Consider the following 18,630-nt stretch of genomic DNA (forward strand, 5'->3'; position numbering starts at 1 on the left):
TGAGGATTAATGGATAAAGAAGTTGTGGTACAATGTAACATTACACAGTTATAAAAATGAATGCATTTGGGTCAGTTCTAATGTGGTGGATAAAGCTAGAGCCTAGTACACAGAGTGAAGTATGTCAGAAACAGAAAAACAACTATCATATATTAACACACACATATATATACGGAATCTAGAAAGATGGTACTGATGAACCTATTTGCAGAGCAACAAAGGAGATATCAAAACAAAGAGCAGACTTCTGGACAGTGGGGGAATGAGAGAGTGGGTTGAATTGAGAGTAGTATTGAAACATATACATTATCTTATGTAAAACAAATAGCCAGCGGGAAATTGCTGGAAGATGCAGGGAGGTCAGATCCAGTGCTCTGTGACAATGTAGAGGAGTGAGATGGGGCAGGAGGTGCAAGGGAAATTGGAGATGGAGGGGACATATGTATACCTTCACTGAGTCATTTGGATGTATGGCAGAAACAAACACAATATTGTAAAGTAATTATTCTCCAATTAAAAACAAATAAATTTTTAAAAATAAAGAATAATCAGGAAAAATACTTTAAATGTCAAAAATTTAAATAAACATTTATTCTATAGAGCAATATCATGATATCTAATACATTAATACAATTAATAAAAGAGAACTTAATTCATAGACATTCAGTTCAGTTCAGTCGCTCAGTCTTGTCCGATTATTTGTGACTCCATGAATTACAGCACGCCAGGCCTCCCTGTCCATCACCAACTCCAAGAGTTCATCCAGACTCACGTCCATCGAATCAGTGATGCCATCCGGCCATCTCATCCTCTGTCGTCCCCTTCTCCTCCTGCCCTCAATCCCGCCCAGCATCAGAGTCTTTTCCAATGAGTCAACCCTTCGCATGAGGTGGCCAAAGTACTGGAGTTTCAGCTTTACCATCATTCCTTCCAAAGAAATCCCAGGGCTGATCTCCTTCAGAATGGACTGGTTGGACCTCCTTACAGTCCAAGGGACTCTCAAGAGTCTTCTCCAACACCACAGTTAAAAAGCATCAATTCTTCGGCACTCAGCTTTCTTCACAGTCCAACTCTCACATCCATACATGACCACTGGAAAAACCATAGCCTTGACTAGACGGACATTTGTTGGCAAAGTAATGTCTCTGCTTTTGAATATGCTATCTAGGGTGGTCATAACTTTCCTTCCAAAGAGTAAGCGTCTTTTAATTTCATGGCTGCAGTCACCATCTGCCATGATTTTGGAGCCCGAAAAAATAAAGTCTGACACTGTTTCCACTGTTTCCCCATCTATTTCCTATGAAGTGATGGGACCAGATGCCATGATCTTCGTTTGCTGAATGTTGAGCTTTAAGCCAACTTTTTCACTCTCCTCTTTCACTTTCATCAAGAGGCTTTGTAGTTCCTCTTTACTTTCTGCCATAAGGGTGCTATCATCTGCATATCTGAGGTTATTGCTATTTCTCCTGGCAATTCTTGATTCCAGCTTGTGCTTCTTCCAGCCTAGCGTTTCTCATGATATACTCTGCATATAAGTTAAATAAACAGGGTGACAGTATACAGCCCTGACGTACTCCTTTTCCTATTTGGAACCGGTCTGTTATTCCATGTCCAGTTCCAACTGTTGCTTCCTGACCTGCATATAGGTTTCTCAAGAGGCAAGTCAGGTGGTCTGGTATTCCCATCTGTTTCAGAATTTTCCACAGTTTATTGTGATCCACACAGTCAAAGGCTTTGGCATAGTCATTAACATCATATAAATGAGGAAGGAGTGACTAATGTTGAGCTATTGAATGTAGAGTAATTTTATCACATTAATTTTTACTAAAATATTCACATTTCTAGGGCTACCACTAAAGCAATGAAAATGCAGCGACTAATTTCCAGACAATCACGGAAATAAAGGAATATGGTGTTCATAGGGAGATCTACTTAAACAAAGCAGGAAGAGAAAGAAAGGAGATAAAAGAAAAAGGCACAAAATAAGGTGGTAGAAACAAATTTTAAAATATAATTATTGATAATAAATATACATAAAATTATCATTCAAGTTAAAATAAAACTTTCAGATATCATATTTTTAACATCCAGCTGTATAACATATACAAAAGAAACAGCTAAAAAATATGGACAGGGAAAGTTTAACAGTCAAATAATGGTGAAAATTATAACAGAAAAACACTATTAATCACTGAGACTAACTGAGGCAGCAAAACTGTAAGTAAGCTGCAAGATAAAATGGTGGAAATAACTGAAGCAAAGCAGAATAAAGAAAAAAAAAAAAACAGTGAAAAGTAATGAGGAGAGTCTCAAAGACCTCTGAGAAAACAATAAATGCTCTAACATTCAAGCTTATATTGGTCCCAGTAGAGAAGGACTTCCCAGGTGGTGCTAGTGGTAAAGAACATGCTTGCCAATGTATTAGACATAAGACACGAGAGTTCAATCCCTGGTTCAAGAAGATCCCCTGGAGGAGGGCATGGCAACACAATCCAATATTCTTGCCTAGAGAATCCGAAGGATTGAGGAGCCTGATGGGCTACAGCCCCTAGGGTGGCAAAGAGTCGACACAACTAAAACGAATTATCATGCATGTAGAAGAAAAAAAGAGAAAAAAGCGTGTGAGAAAATATTTGAGGAGATTATAGTTGAAAAGTTCCCTAATATGGGAAGGGAAATAGCCACCCAAATCCAGGAAGTCCAGAGTCCCATACAGTATAAGTCCAAAGGAAAACATGCCAAGACAAAAATAAATTAAACTAATGAAAATTAAACACAAAGAAAATATATTAAGAGCAACAAAGAAAAAGCAACAGATAACATATAAGGGGATCCCCAAAAGGTTAACAGCTGCTCTTTTAACAGAAATCTGCTGGCCAGAAAAGATTGGCAAGATATACTTAAAGTGATGAAAGGAATAAAAAAGCTACATCAAGATTACTCTATCCAGAAAGGATCTCATTCAGATTTTAAAGAGAAATAAAAATCTTTACAGATAAGGAAAAGTTAAGAGAATCGAGCACCATGGAATCAGATTTACTACAAATGCTAAAGGAACTTCTCTAGACAGGAAACACAAGAGAAAGGAAAGACCTACAGAAACATTTAATACAAAGCATTAAAGTAAATAGTAATAGGATCATACATATCAATAATTATTTTAAATGTAAATGGACTAAATGATACAGCCAAAGACACAGATTGGCTGAGTGGATACAAAAACAAGACCCTTTTATATTCTATCTACATGAAAGCCACTTCAGACCTAGGGAAACATACAGACTGAAAGTGAGGGTCTGGTAGAAGATATACTATGGAAATGGAAATTTAAAAAAAAAAGGAAGAGTAGTAATTATAATTAAACACAAAATAGGCTTAAAGACAGTTACAAGAGACAAGGAATGACACTACATTATGATCAAGGGATCAATTCAAGAAGAAGATATAACAAATATAAATATATATGCACTCAGCATAGGCACACCTCAATACATAAGGCAAATACTAACAACTATTAAAGGGAAAATTGACAGTAACATGGTAATAGTGGGGGACTTTAATAACCTACTCACATCAATGGACAGATCATCCAGACAGAAAATTAATAAGGAAACACAAGCTTTACATGATACATTGGATGGCAGGGAGATCCAACCAGTCCATCCTAAAGTAAATCAGTTAAGAATATTCATTGGGAGGACTGATGTTGAAGCTGAAGTTCCAATACTTTGGCCACTTGATGCAAAGAACTGACTCATTGGAAAAGACCCTGATGCTGGGAAGATTGAAGGCAGGAGGAGAAGGGGACGACAGAGGATGAAATGGTTGGTGGCATCACCAACTCAATGGGCATGAGTTTGGGCAAGCTCCAGGAGCTAGTGAAGGAAAGGGAAGCCTGGTATGCTGCAGTCCGTGGGGTCACAAAGAGTCAGACCTGACTGAGAGACTGAATTGAACTGAACAGGGAAATACACACACACACACACACACACACAAGCACATAGAGGCTAAACAATATGATCCTGAATAACCAATAGATCACTGAAGAAATAAAAAAGGAAATCAAAATATACCTAGAAACAAATGACAATGAAAACATGACAACTCAGAATCTATGAGATGCACTAAAAACAGTGCTAAGAGGGATGATTATAGCAATAAAAGCCTACTTCAAGAAATAAGAAAAACATTGAATAAACAAACTAACCATACACCTAAAGCCACAAGACAAGAAGAACAAAAAAAAAAAAAACTCAAAGTTAGTAGAAGGAAAGAAATCATAAAAATCAGAGCCAAAATAACTAAAAAAGAAATGAAGGAGACAACACAAAATATCAATAAAACTGAAAGTTGGTTGAGAAAGTAAAACAAACTTGAAGAGCTATTAGCCAGACTCATCAAAAAAAAAAAAAAAAAAAAGGAAAAGATTCAAATCAGTTAAAATAGAAATTAAAAGAAGTTACAACAGACAATGCACAAACAAAAGGATCATTAGAGTCTACTACAATCAACTACATGCCAACAAAATGGACATCCTGGAAGGAAAAGATGATTTCTTAGAATAGTATAACCTTACAAGACTGAACCAGAGCGCCAACACATTGATGCCATTTTACTATTGTCCTAGAGAAGACTCCTGAGAGTCCCCTGGACAGCGAGCAGATCAAACTAGGCAATCTTAAAGGAAATCAACCCTGAATACTCGTTGGATGCTGAAGTTGAAACTCCAGTATTTGGGTCATCTGATGCGAAGAGCTGACTCATTGGAAAAGTCCCTGATGCTAGGAAAGATTGAAGGCTGAAGGAGAAGAGGGTGTCAAAAGATGAGATGGAATGGACATATGGAATGGACATGAACTTGGGCAAACTTTCTGGGATGGTGAGGGACAGAGAGCCCTGGCGTGCTGCAGTCCATGGGGTCACAAAGAGTTGGACACGACTGGGCAACTGAAAAACAATAAGACTAAACCAGGAAGAAACAGAAAATATAAACAGACAAATCACAAGTGTGGAAATTGAAACTGTAATAATTTTTTCCCCAATAAACAAAAGCCTAACTCCCCATAGTTTCACAGGTGAATTCTACCAAAAGTTTTTAGAAAAGCAAATACCTATCCTGCTCAAAAATTGCAGAGGAAGGAAAACTTCCAAACTCATTCCACGAGGCCACCATCACTCTGACACAAAAAACAAAGACATGACAAAAAAAGAAAATTCCAGTCCAATATCACTGATGAATATAGAAGCAAAAATCTTCAACAAAATGCTAAAAACAGAATTCTATAACACATTAAAAAGGTCACACATCAAAATCAAGTGGTTTGATCCCAGGGATGCAAGGATTCTTCAATATATGCAAATCATTCAATGTGATACACCATATTAATAAATTGAATGATGAAAACCATATGATTATCTGAATAGATGCAGAGAAAGCTTTTGACAAACTTCCACACCCATTTATGATAAAAACCCTCTAGAAAGTATGCATAGAAAAACCTACCTCAACATAATAAAGGCCTTATATGACAAACCCACGCCAAACATTATCCCCAGTGGTGAAAATCTGAAAGTATTTACTCTAAGATCAGGAATAAGACAAGATTGCGCACTCTTGCCATTATTATTCAACACAGTTTTGGAAGTCCTAGCTTTGGCAATTGGTGAAGAAAAATAAATAATAAGAATCCAGAATAAAGGAAAAAAAAAAAAAAAAGAAGTAAAGCTCTCACAGCAGATGACATGAAAAAGCCCAAAGATGCTACCAGAAAATAATTAGATCTAATCAATGAATGCCATAAAGTAACAGAATATTAAATTAATACACAGAAATCTCTTGCATTTCTATACACTAACAATGAAAAATAAGAATGAGAATTTAAGGAAATAATCCCATTCACCATTGCAGCAACAAAAAGAAAAAAAGAAAAGAAAAGAAAATACCTAGGAACAAACCTACCTAAAGGGACAAAAGACTTGTATGTAGAAAACAATAAGGCACTGATGAAAGAAACTAAATACAACATAAATATATGGAGAGATATACCATTTTCTTAGATGGGAAGAATCAATATTGTGAAAGTGACTGTACTAACCAAAGCAATCTACAGATTCAATGCACTCCCTATCAAACCACCAAAGTTATTTTTCACAGAAATAGAACAAAAAATTCACAATTTGTATGTAATGGCAGCCACTCCAGTATTCTTGCCTGGAAAAATCCCAGGACAGAGGAACCTGGCAGGCTACACAGCCCATGGAGTCTCAAAGAGTTGGACACAACTGAATTGACTGAGCACATTGAGCACACGTAAACACTAAAGACCCCAATAGACAAAGCCATCTTGAGAAAGAACAATAGAGCTGGAGGAATCAACTTCCTTGACTTCAGACTATGTTACAAAGCTACAGTTGTCAAGACAGTATGGTACTGGTACAAAAAGAGAAATATGGACAAGATAGAAAGCCCAGAAATAAACCCATGAACCTATGGGCACCTTAGCTTTGACAGAGGCAAGAATATACAATAAAGAAAAGACAGCCTCTTCAATAAGTGTTCCTGGAAAAACTGGAGAGCTATATGTAAGAGAACATTATTAACAGCATAAAAAAAAGTAAACTCAAAATGGATTAAAGACTTAAATGTAAGTCCAGAAATTAAAAAAGCTCTTAGAGGAAAAATAGGTAGTGCACTCTTTGACATAAATCAAAGCAAGAACCTTTTTGACCCATCTGTTGAGTAACAGATATAATAACAAAAATTTAAAAATAAGACCTAACTAAACTTAAAAGCTTCTGCAAAGCAGAAAACAATAAATAAAATTAAAAGAACCCTCAAAATGAAAGAAAATAATTGCAAAGAATGCAACTCACAAAGAATTAGTCTCCAAAATATATAAGCAGCTCATACAGCTCAATATCAGAAAGCAAAGTGTCCAATCAAAAAAAATAAAATAAAAAAATAAGGGCAGAAGATCTAAACAGACATTTCTCCAAAGACATCAGAAGGCCTATAAACACATGAAAAGATGCTCAACATCACTAATTATTACATAAATCCAAATCAACCTACAATAGGTATCACCTCATACCAGTCAGAATGGTAAACATCACGAAATCTACAAACAGTAAATGATGCTGACTATGTGGGGAAAATGGTCAGATAAGATCAGATCAGTCGCTCAGTCATGTCTGACTCTTTGCGACCCCATGAATCGCAGCACGCCAGGCCTCCCTGTCCATCACCAACTCCCGGAGTTCACCCAGACTCACGTCCATCGAGTCAGTGATGCCATCCAGCCATCTCATCCTCTGTCGTACCCTTCTTCTCCTGCCCCCAATCCCTCCCAGCATCAGAGTCTTTTCCAATGAGTCAACTCTTTGCATGAGGTGGCCAAAGTACTGGAGTTTCAGCTTTAGCATCATTCCTTCCAAAGAACACCCAGGGCTGATCTCCTTCAGAATGGACTGGTTGGATCTCCTTGCAGTCCAAGGGACTCTCAAGAGTCTTCTCCAACACCACAGTTCAAAAGCGTCAATTCTTCGGTGCTCAGCCTTCTTCACAGTCCAACTCTCACATCCATACATGACCACAGGAAAAACCATAACCTTGACTAGACAAACCTTTGTTGGCAAAGTAATGTCTCTGCTTTTGAATATGCTGTTTAGGTTGGTCATAACTTTCCTTCCAAGGAGTAAGCCTCTTTTAATTTCATGTCTGCAGTCACCATCTGCAGTGGTTTTGGAGCCCAGAAAAATAAAGTCTGACACTGTTTCCACTTTTTCCCCATCTATTTCCCATGAAGTGATGTGACTGGATGCCATGATCTTCGTTTTCTGAATGTTGAGTTTTAAGCCAACTTTTTCACTCTCCACTTTCACTGTCATCAAGAGGCTTTTTATTTCCTCTTCACCTTCTGCCATATGGGTAGTGCCATCTGCATATCTGGGGTTATTGATATTTCTCCCGGCAATCTTGATTCCACCTTGTGTTTCTTACAGTCCAGAATTTCTCATGATGTACACTGCATGTAAGTTAAATAAACAGGGTGACAATATACAGCCCTGACGTACTCCTTTTCCTATTTGGAACCAGTCTGTTGTTCCATGTCCAGTTCTAACTGTTGCTTCCTGACCTGCATACAAATTTCTCAAGAGGCAGATCAGGTGGTCTGGTATTCCCATCTCTTTCAGAATTTTCCACAGTTTATTGTGATCCACACAGTCAAAGGCTTTGGCATAGTCAATAACACAGAAATAGATGTTTTTCTGCAACTCTTGCTTTTCCCATGATCCAGCGGATGTTGGCAATTTGATCTCTGGTCCCTCTGCCTTTTCTAAAACCAGCTGGAACAACAGGAAGTTCACGGTTCACATATTGCTGAAGCCTGGCTTGGAGAATTTTGAGCATTACTTTACTAGCATGTGAGATGAGTGCAATTTTGCGGTAGTTTGAGCATTCTTTGGCATTGCCTTTCTTTGGGATTGGAATGAAAACTGATCTTTTCCAGTCCTGTGGCCACTGCTGAATTTTCCAAATTTGCTGGCATATTGAGCACAGCACTTTCACAGCATCATCTTTCAGGATTTGGAATAGCTCAACTGGAATTCTATCACCTCCACTAGCTTTGTTCGTATTGATGCTTTCTAAGGCCCACTTGGCTTCACAATCCAGGATGTCGGCTCTAGGTCAGTGATCACACCATCGTGATTATCTGGGTCATGAAGATCTTTTTTGCACAGTTCTTCTGTGTTCTTGCCATCTCTTCTTAATATCTTCTGCTTCTGTTAGATCCGTACAATTTCTGTACTTTATCAAGCCCATCTTTGCATGAAATGTTCCTTTGGTATCTCTGATTTTCTTAAAGAGATCTCTAGTCTTTCCCATTCTGTTGTTTTCCTCTATTTCTTTGCACTGATCCCTGAGGAAGGCTTTCTTATCTCTTCTTGCATTCAGATGTTTATATCTTTCCTTTTCTCCTTTGCTTTTCACAGCTATTTGTAACACCTCCCCAGACAGCCATTTTGCTTTTTTGCATTTCTTTTCCATGGGGATGGTCTTGATCCCTGTCTCCTGTACAATGTCATGAACCTCATTCCATAGTTTATCAGGCACTCTAACTATCAGATCTAGGCCCTTAAATCTATTTCTCACTTCCACTGTATAATCATAAGGGATTTGATTTAGGTCATACCTGAATGGTCTAATGGTTTTCCCTACTTTCTTCAATTTCAGTCTGAATTTGGCAATAAGGAGTTCATGGTCTGAGCCACAGTCAGCTCTTGGTCTTGTTTTTGCTGACTGTATAGAGCTTCTCCATCTTTGGCTGCAAAGAACATAATCAGTCTGATTTCGCTGTTGACCATCTGGTGATGTCCATATATAGAGTCTTCTCTTGTGTTGTTGGAAGAGGGTGTTTGTTATGACCAGTGCATTTTCTCGGCAAAACTCTATTAGTCTTTGCCCTGCTTCATTCCGTATTCCAAGGCCAAATTTGCCTGTTACTCCAGGTGTTTCTTGACTTCCTACTTTGCATTCCAGTCCCCTATAATGAAAAGGACATCTTTTGGAGGTGTTAGTTCTAAAAGGTTTGTAGGTCTTCATAGAACCGTTCAACTTCAGCTTCTTCAGCGTTACTGGTTGGGGCATAGACTTGGATTACTGTGATATTGAATGGTTTGCCTTAGAAACGAGCAGAGATCATTCTGTCGTTTTTGAGATTGCATCCAAGTACTGCATTTCAGACTCTTTTGTTGACCATGATGGCTACTCCATTTCTTCTGAGGGATTCCTGCCCACAGTAATAGATATAATGGTCATCTGAGTTAAATTCACCCATTCCAGTCCATTTCAGTTTGCTGATTCCTAGAATGTCGACATTCACTCTTGACATCTCTTGTTTGACCACTTCCAATTTGCCTTGATTCATGGACCTGACATTCCAGGTTCCTATGCAATATTGCTCTTTACAGCATTGGACCTTGCTTCTATCACCAGTCACATCCACAACTGGGTATTTTTTTTTTTTTTTTTGCTTTGACTCCATCCCTGCATTATTTCTGGAGTTATTTCTCCACTGATCTCCAGTAGCATATTGGGCACCTACTGACCTGGGGAGTTTCTCTTTCAGTATCCTATCATTTTGCCTTTCCATACTGTCACCCAAGGTAAGAGAAACCCAAGTAAGATGGTAGATTTTGCAAGAGGACATCAGAGGGCAGACACACTGAAACCATACTCACAGAAAACTAGTCAGTCTAATCACACTAGGACCACAGCCTTATCTAACTCAATGAAACTAAGCCATGCCCGTGGGGCAACCCAAGATGGGCGGGTCATGGTGGAGAGATCTGACAGAATGTGGTCCACTGGAGAAGGGAATGGCAAACAACTTCAGTATTCTTGCCTTGAGAACCCCATGAACAGTATGAACAGTATGAAAAGGGGAAAATCGTACCCTACTACATTGTTGATGGGAAGATAAAGTATTATAGTTACTATGGAGAACAGTGTGGGGATTCCTTAAAAATCTAGGAATAGATCTGCCACATGACCTGGCAATCCCACTACTTACTGAGTATATACACTGAGAAAGCCACATTTCTAAAATAACACATGTACCCAAATTTTCATTGCTTGACTATTTTCAGTAGCCAGGACATGGAAGCAACCTAGATGTCCATCAACAGATGAATGGATAAAGAAGTTGTGGTACATATACACAATGGAATATTGATCAGTCATTTAAAAAAATGCATTTGAGTCAGTTCTAATGAGGTGGATGAACCTAGAGCCTATTATACAGAGTGAAGTAAGTCAGAAAGAGAAAGATAAATATCGTATACTAACACATATATATGGAATCTAGAAAGATGGTACCAAGTTATTTATTTTTAGGGCAGCAATGGAGAAACAGATATAGAGAACAGACTCATGGACTCAGGGAGAGGGGAGGAATGGGTGAGATGTATGGAGAGAGAATCGTGGAAACTTACATTACCATATGTAAAATAGATAGCCAATGGGAATTTTCCGTTTCTCAGGAAACTCAAACAGGGGCTCTATGTCAATGTAGAGGGATGGGACGGGGATGCAGATGGGAGGGATGTTCAAGAGGGAGGAAACATATGTATACCTATGGCTGATTCATGTTGAGGTTTGACAGAAAATAACAAAATTCTGTAAAGCAATTATCCTTCAATTTAAAAATAAATATTTTTTTTAAAAAGAGGGCATATCTCTCTATTCATTTTATGAGTTTAATATAACTATCACACAAAAGATACAAAAGTCAAAATATTAAAGTAAAAATGCAACCATTTTCAATCATGAACAGTTATTTTTTTAAAGCAAACAAAATATAACAATATTATATCAATAAAAAATAGATCATATTATAGATGCAAAAATCCTGAGCAAAATACTAGCAAACTGGCTCTAATAAAATATTAAAAGATTCATACACTATAATAAAGTAGGATTTATCTCAGAGATGCATGGTTTCTTCAATATCTGCAAATCAATGTGACATACTAAATTAAAAAACTGAAAAAAAATAAAAACTGTATGATCATCTCAATAGATGCAGAAAATGCTTTTGATAAAATTCAGCATCCATTTATAATTTTAAAAATCTCTCCAGAAAGTAGGCATAGATGGAACCTACCTCAACATAGTAAAATCCATATATGACAAACCCATATCGTACTCAATGGTGAAGAGCTGAAAGTATTTCCTCTAAGATCAAAAAAAAGACAAGGATTCCCATTCTTGTCACTTTTATTAAACATGGTCTTGGAGTTCTATCCACAACAAAGAAGAAAAAAAATGTTATCAAATATGAAAAAGAAGTAGCAGAATTGTCATTGTTTGTAGATAACATGATGCTATACATAGAAAATTCTAAAGGTATCACCAGAAAACTACTGGAGCTCATCAATGAATCAGGTAAAGTTGTAGAATACAAAATTAATATACAGAAATCTGTTGCATTTCTATATACTATATATACTATACATATATAACTATAGTAATTATTACAGTGTAGTATTTTCAGAAATATAGATCAGAACTTAGAGACCCACACAAGTAGGAGAGAGTTGATATTTAACCAACAGGTAAAAATAATTCTACAATTACACAAATTGGTATATGATGCTAGACCAATTTAACATACATAAGTATATGAAAAGAACCTGAGCCTAAGTCTAACATCTTGAACAAAAAAAATAACTCAAAGTGTTTTATGTACTTAAAGAAAAGTGAAGTTGCTCAGTTGTGTCTGACTCTTTGCAACCCCATGGACTGTATCCTAAAAGGCTCTTCCATCCATGGAATTTTCCAGGCAAGAGTACTGGAGTGGGTTGCCATTTCCTTCTCCAGAGGATCTTCCTCACTCAGGGATCAAACCCTGGTCTCCTGCACTGCAAGCAGACGATTTTACCATCTGAGCCACCAGGGAAGAAATAAAGATATAAAACTCTTAGGGAAAAATTAGAAAAATCTTCAGTATATAGAGATAAGCAAAAAGTTCTCTATAAAAGGACTGTAAAAAGGATGAAAACAAGTGATGGACTTATAAGGAAATATTTTAAATATTTGAAAATCATATATCCAACAAAGAGCTAATATCTAGTCTATGTAAGTGTCCAAACTTAACAGTTAAAAAAATAAATAAATAAAAATCCTAGTAGAAAAATGGGCAAAAGACATTTAATTGAAGAGGATATACAAATGGCAAATAAGCACTAGAAAATATAACATCCCTTAAAGAAATTCAAACTAAAACACAGGATTATAGGTGTGAGGTGGGATTTGAATCCAGTCTGGTGGAGGGGACAGAGACTGGGGCTCCCACCTGGGTGAGAAGGTTCTTTCCCAGGGAGAAGCACAGCCTGATATGCAGGTCCTCCTCCAGGCATCTGGGCAGCAACAGTGGTGGGGTGGGGGAGGGTTGTCTGCCCTACTGGGCAACAGCCCAGGCCAATTCTCTCTGTCTCTCCCCACCTCACTTCCTGACTCCAGGATTCAGAAGGAGCTAGTGAATATCACTTTAGACCCTCCACCGTAGAAATTTTAAATAAAATATTGAAATAAAGTTATACCACTACACACTTATCAAAATGGCTAAAATTAAAAACTATTGACAAAATCAACTTCTAGTTATAATGAGAAACTGGATCGAACACATTGCTGGTGGGAATATAAAATGCTACTTTGAAAAGCATTTTAGCTGTGCCTTATAAATCTAAACATGTAGTTAACATAAAATGTAGCTATTGCACTTTGAGAATTTATTCCAGAGAAATAAAAACTTATGTTCACACAAAACCTGTAGACAAATGCTCATTGTGATGTTATGTGTAAGGCCAGAAACTTGAAGAAAACTGTATGTCTTTAAACAAGTAAATGGCTAAACGAACTATGGTATATCCATACAGTTGAATATTCTTTGGCAATAATAAGGAGCAAACTAGTAATAAGTGAAATGAGTTAGATGAAACTCCAGCAAACTATGCTAATGGAAAAAAGACAATTTCAAAAGGTCATACATTGTACAGTTTCACTTATAAAACATTCTTGACATGACAAAATTATAAAAAGAGAACTTATTCATGATTATTAGGCATTAGGCATGGAGTGGTGGTAGGTATTGGGAGGACACTGAGTATAGTTACAAAAGGCTACCGAAGGGATACTTGTCATGATAGAACTCCTTTTTACTTTAAGAAATCCCATGTATTTGGAAGTTAAATGTCTACTTTTAAATGATGGGGGTATTTTAGAATCCATAAGAAGGAAAATTAGAAAATATTTGTAGTAGCATAAAAATGAAAAGAGAGTTTATCAGAATTTGTTGCATGCAGCTGAAGCTGCTCAATGCAATTAAATACACTGTGGAGTTTTGAGCAAGGTATGAAAACAAGTAATGGACACTAGCATACAATTCTGTGAAATTTGAACAAAATTTTTACTTTAGTTAATAATACTGAATCACATGTTAATTTCCAGTTTGTTTAGTTTTTAAAACATAGTATTTCCTTATATTCTCAGAATTCAGTTAGAAATTTCAAGCCTCATTCAAATTTTTAAAAAATAACTAAGATAACAAATTTTCTAGATTTTTAGCAGCAATACTAGGTGGCAAATACATGGAACTGTATCAAATTTTTGGGTGAATATAAATTAGAATTCTAGCATTCTAGTCATACAAAGTCAAGCAAGTCAAATTGAAATACCGTAAATCTTTTAGCTAGGCAAAAGTTCATAAAATTTTAAAATATATATATATTATAATATACACACTATTTTTGTGTATATGTATACCAATGCTTTTCTACTACACTTGATAAAGGCTTGAGAAAAAACAGCAAAAAAAAGAGATGGAGAAATTCGAAAACATAAACTAAATGAAATGAGAACACTGAATATGAAATAGTAAAAGTGAAACAAAGTACATAAAAGCAAAAGATCATCATATACTTCAGTTGTTTTTAAACATAGCTACTCATTATAAACACATCTGGAGCTTTGGAGAAAAAAAGCAATACCTGGACATTTGTATTTTTCAAAAAATTCCAAGATAATTCTGATATGCACTTGGATTTTAAAAAGTGATTACAAGTTTTTCTACTAAATGGTAGTTTTAGTAATACAGAATTCTATTATTTTCTGTTGACTACATGTTTGCTTCTTGGAAGAAAAGCTATGACAAACCTAGACAGCATATTAAAAAGCAGATACATTACTTTGCCAACAAAGGTTCCTATAGTCAAAGGTATGGTTTTTCCAGTAGTCATCTGTGGATGTGAGAGTTGAACCATAAAGAAGGCTGAACACTAAAGAATTGATGCTTTTGAGATTTGGTGTTGAAGAAGACTCTTGAGAGTCCATTGGACTGCAAGGAGATCAAACCAGTCAGTCCTAAGGGAAATCAGCCATGAATATTCATTGGAAGGACTGATGCTGAAGCTGAAACTCCAATACTTTGGCCACCTGATGCAAAGAACTGATTCATTAGAAAAGATACTGATGCTAGGAAAGACTAAAGGCAGGAGAAGGGGATGAGAGAAGATGAGATGGATGGATGGCATCACCAGCTTGATGAACATGAGTTTGAGCAACCTCCAGGAGTTGGTGATGGAAAGGGAAGCCTGGCATGCATGGGGTCACAAACAGTCAGACATGACTGAGCAACTGAAGTGAACTGAACTGAAACATGATATAATGGTGTTAAGTGAATAATAGTTACATAATCACAATAGTAAAAGATGTTTGTCAGTTTTCAATAGCTATATACAATTTGAAGGGTTAAGTAGACTTATGTAGTAAGTGGGTGTGCATACATACACATGTTTTCATCTGCTCAGCCAGTCTATTCTTTTGGTTGGTATATTTAATCCATTTACATTTAAAGTAATTATCAATATGAATGATCTTATTACCATTTTCTTAATTGTTTTGGGTTTATTGAGTGTAGGTCTTTTCCTTCTCTTGTGTTTCCTCCCTAGAGATGTTCCTTCAGCATTTGTCATAAAAGTGATTTGGTGGTGCTGAAGCTAACTTTTGCCTATCTGAAAAGCTTTTGATTTCTCCATTAAATCTGAAGGAGAGTCTTGCCAGGTAGAATATTCTTGGTTGCAAGTTCTTCTCTACCATAACTTTAAATATACTGTCCTGTTCCCTTCTGGATTGTCGAGTTTCTATTGAGAAATCAGCTGATAGCCTGATGGGAGTTCCCTTGTATGTTATTTGCCATTTCTCCCTTGTTGCTTTTAATATTTTACCTTTGTCTTTAATTTTTATCAGTTTGATTACTATATATCTTGGTGTATTGCTCCTTGGGTTCATCCTGCCTGGGACTCCCTGCACTTCTTGGACTTGGTTGACTATTTCCTTTCTTATGTTAGGGATACTTTCAGTTATTATCTCTTCAAATATTTTCTTGGGTCCTTTCTCTCTCTCTTCTCTTTCTGGGACCCCTACCTATAATGTGAATGCTGGTGAGTTTAATAATGTCCAGAGATCCCTTAGGCTGTCTTAGTTTTTTTTTCATTAATTTTTTCTATATTCTGTTCCTTGGAAGTGATTTCCACCATTCTGTCCTCCAGGTCACTTGTCCCTTCTTCTGCATCAGTTATTCTGCTATTGATTCCTTCTAGTGTATTTTTCATCTCTGTTTGTTCTTTAGTTCTTTTAAGTCTTCAGTAAAAATTTCTTGCATCTTCTCCATTGTTTTCCCAAGATCCTGGATCATCTGTGTGTGTGTGTGTGTGTGTGTGGGTGGGTGGGTGTGGTTTTTGTTTTAGTTGCCATGGGATTGTGGGTCTTCTTGCTCCTTATATCTACCCTCTGGGGGATGTGGCTAAGAGGCTTGTGTAAGCTTCCTGGTTAGAAGGAAGCTCATCAGTCCTGATGAGAAGGACTGACAATAGGAAAAACTGGGTCTTGCTTTGGTATGCAGGACTGTGCTTAGTAAAACTTTAATCCAATTATCTACTGATGGGTGGAGTTGGGCTCTCTCCCTGTTAGCTGTTTAGCCTGAGGTGACCCAGCCCTGAGGTCTACAGGGTCTCTGACAGGGTTAATGGTGACCTCCAGGAGAAATGATGCCAAGAGGCATATTGCAGGACTGCTGCTGCCAGTACCCCCAACCACATGGCAAGCCACTGTTGACCCACACATCCATAGGAGACCCTCCAACACTAGCAAGTAGGTCTGGTTCAGTCTCCTGTGGGATCATTTCTCCTTTTCCCTGAGCTTTGGTGTTCACAAGATTCTGTTTGTACCCTCCAAGAGTGGAGTCTCTGTTTCCCCCAGTTCAGTTCAGTTCAGTTGCTCAGTAGTGTCTGACTCTTTGCGACCCCATGAATCACAGCACGCCAGGCCTGCCTGTCCATCACCAACTCCCGGAGTTCACTGACTCACACCCATCGAGTCAGTGATGCCATCCAGCCATCTCTTCCTCTGTCGTCCCCTTCTCCTCCTGCCCTCAATCCCTCCCAGCATCAGAGTTTTTCCAGTGAGTCAACTCTTCGCATGAGGTGGCCAAAGTACTGGAGTTTCAGCTTTAGCAACATTTCTTCCAAAGAAGAAATGATGGTCTCCTATGGATGTGTGGGTCAACAGTGGCTTGCCATGTGGTTGGGGGTACTGGCAGCAGTACCCAGGGCTGATCTCCTTCAGAATGTTTCTCCCAGTCCTGTGGAAATCCTGTAATCAAATCCTGCTTGCCTTCAAAGGCAGATTCCCTCGGGATACCCAGTCCTTTTGCTCTGTATCCCAAGGCTGAGAAGGCTGACGTAAGGCTCAGAATCTTCACAACAGTGGGAGAACTTCTTTGGTATTTTTGTTCTCCAACTTGTGGGTCGCCCACCCAGCTGGTATGGGATTTGATTTTATTGTATTTGTTCCCCTCCTACCATCTTGTTTTGGCTTCTTCTTTGTCTTTGGACATGGGATATATATATATATATATATATATATATATATATATATATATGGGTTCCAGCATTCTGCTGTCAATAGTTGTTCAACAGCTAGTTGAAATTTTGGTGCTCTTGCAGGAGAAGATGAGCACAAGTCCTCTTACTCCATCATCTTGAACCCTAGGGATAGAAATCTTATGTATCTTATCTGTATCCATGTCAATATCATGGTTGTGATAATTATATGGCAATTTTGCAAGATGTTACCTTTGGGGAAACTGAGTAAAAGAAACTTGGGATGTCTGTTATTTCTGAAAACTGTATGTGAATATGTTATTATCTTTTAATAAAGAGTTCAATATATATAGCTTTTGAAAACATAAATTTTGTCATCTAAAGATTTTTTATAAAAGTGAAAATCCATTATTTTAAAAATTAAACAACTTTACTGAAAAGAATTGCAGAAGATGTGAATAGACAGATGCATTTGTTGTGATAGCTGGTCATTGGTATTGAATTTGAGATGGAAGTTCTTTAGAGTATGCCAAATCTCTATAATTTAACATATGTGTCAAATATAATTTCTGTAAAACTTCATTCAGTTATTTAATTGAACTCCATAAGCTGGTTGTATGACTTGACTTTACATAGAGAAATGATTGACCAAAAACAGACAAGATACTCCTCATGCAGTACAAAGTGGAGATATTAAGGCATGTTTGTAGGTGATGGAAATAATGAAGTGTGAAAGACCATGAGAAGTAGATATTGTTGCAAAAGGGAAGTTTTGTGAATGTTAAAGTGGAGCATAGGTGTAGAGTTTTACTTCTACCCAATGTAACAGCAGGAGGAAAGGCAAAGAGTGTGGATAGAGGGTAAACTAAGTGAGTCAGTTTGGTGGTGAGATGTGGAGGGCAAAGATAAGATGTGAGGACGGAGTTGCTGGATCTTTGAGGAGACAGAATTCTTGATCACACATGTCTGTCAATTATCTGTGCCACTACTCAGGAATCTCTATAACAGCAGATGCAATATATGATGTATCTTAGAAGAAATTTGGTATATTAGTATGCAACTTACTGGTTATGTGACTTTCAACAAGTCATTCACCTCTCTAAGCCTCAACTTCCTCATTTTAAAAATGGCAATAAAACACGTGCCTCCTCATAGATTGTTCTGAGTATTAAATGAAACAATCTATGT

This window comes from Bubalus bubalis, chromosome X (assembly GCF_019923935.1).
Source record: "Bubalus bubalis isolate 160015118507 breed Murrah chromosome X, NDDB_SH_1, whole genome shotgun sequence".
NCBI classification, from domain to species: domain Eukaryota; kingdom Metazoa; phylum Chordata; class Mammalia; order Artiodactyla; family Bovidae; genus Bubalus; species Bubalus bubalis.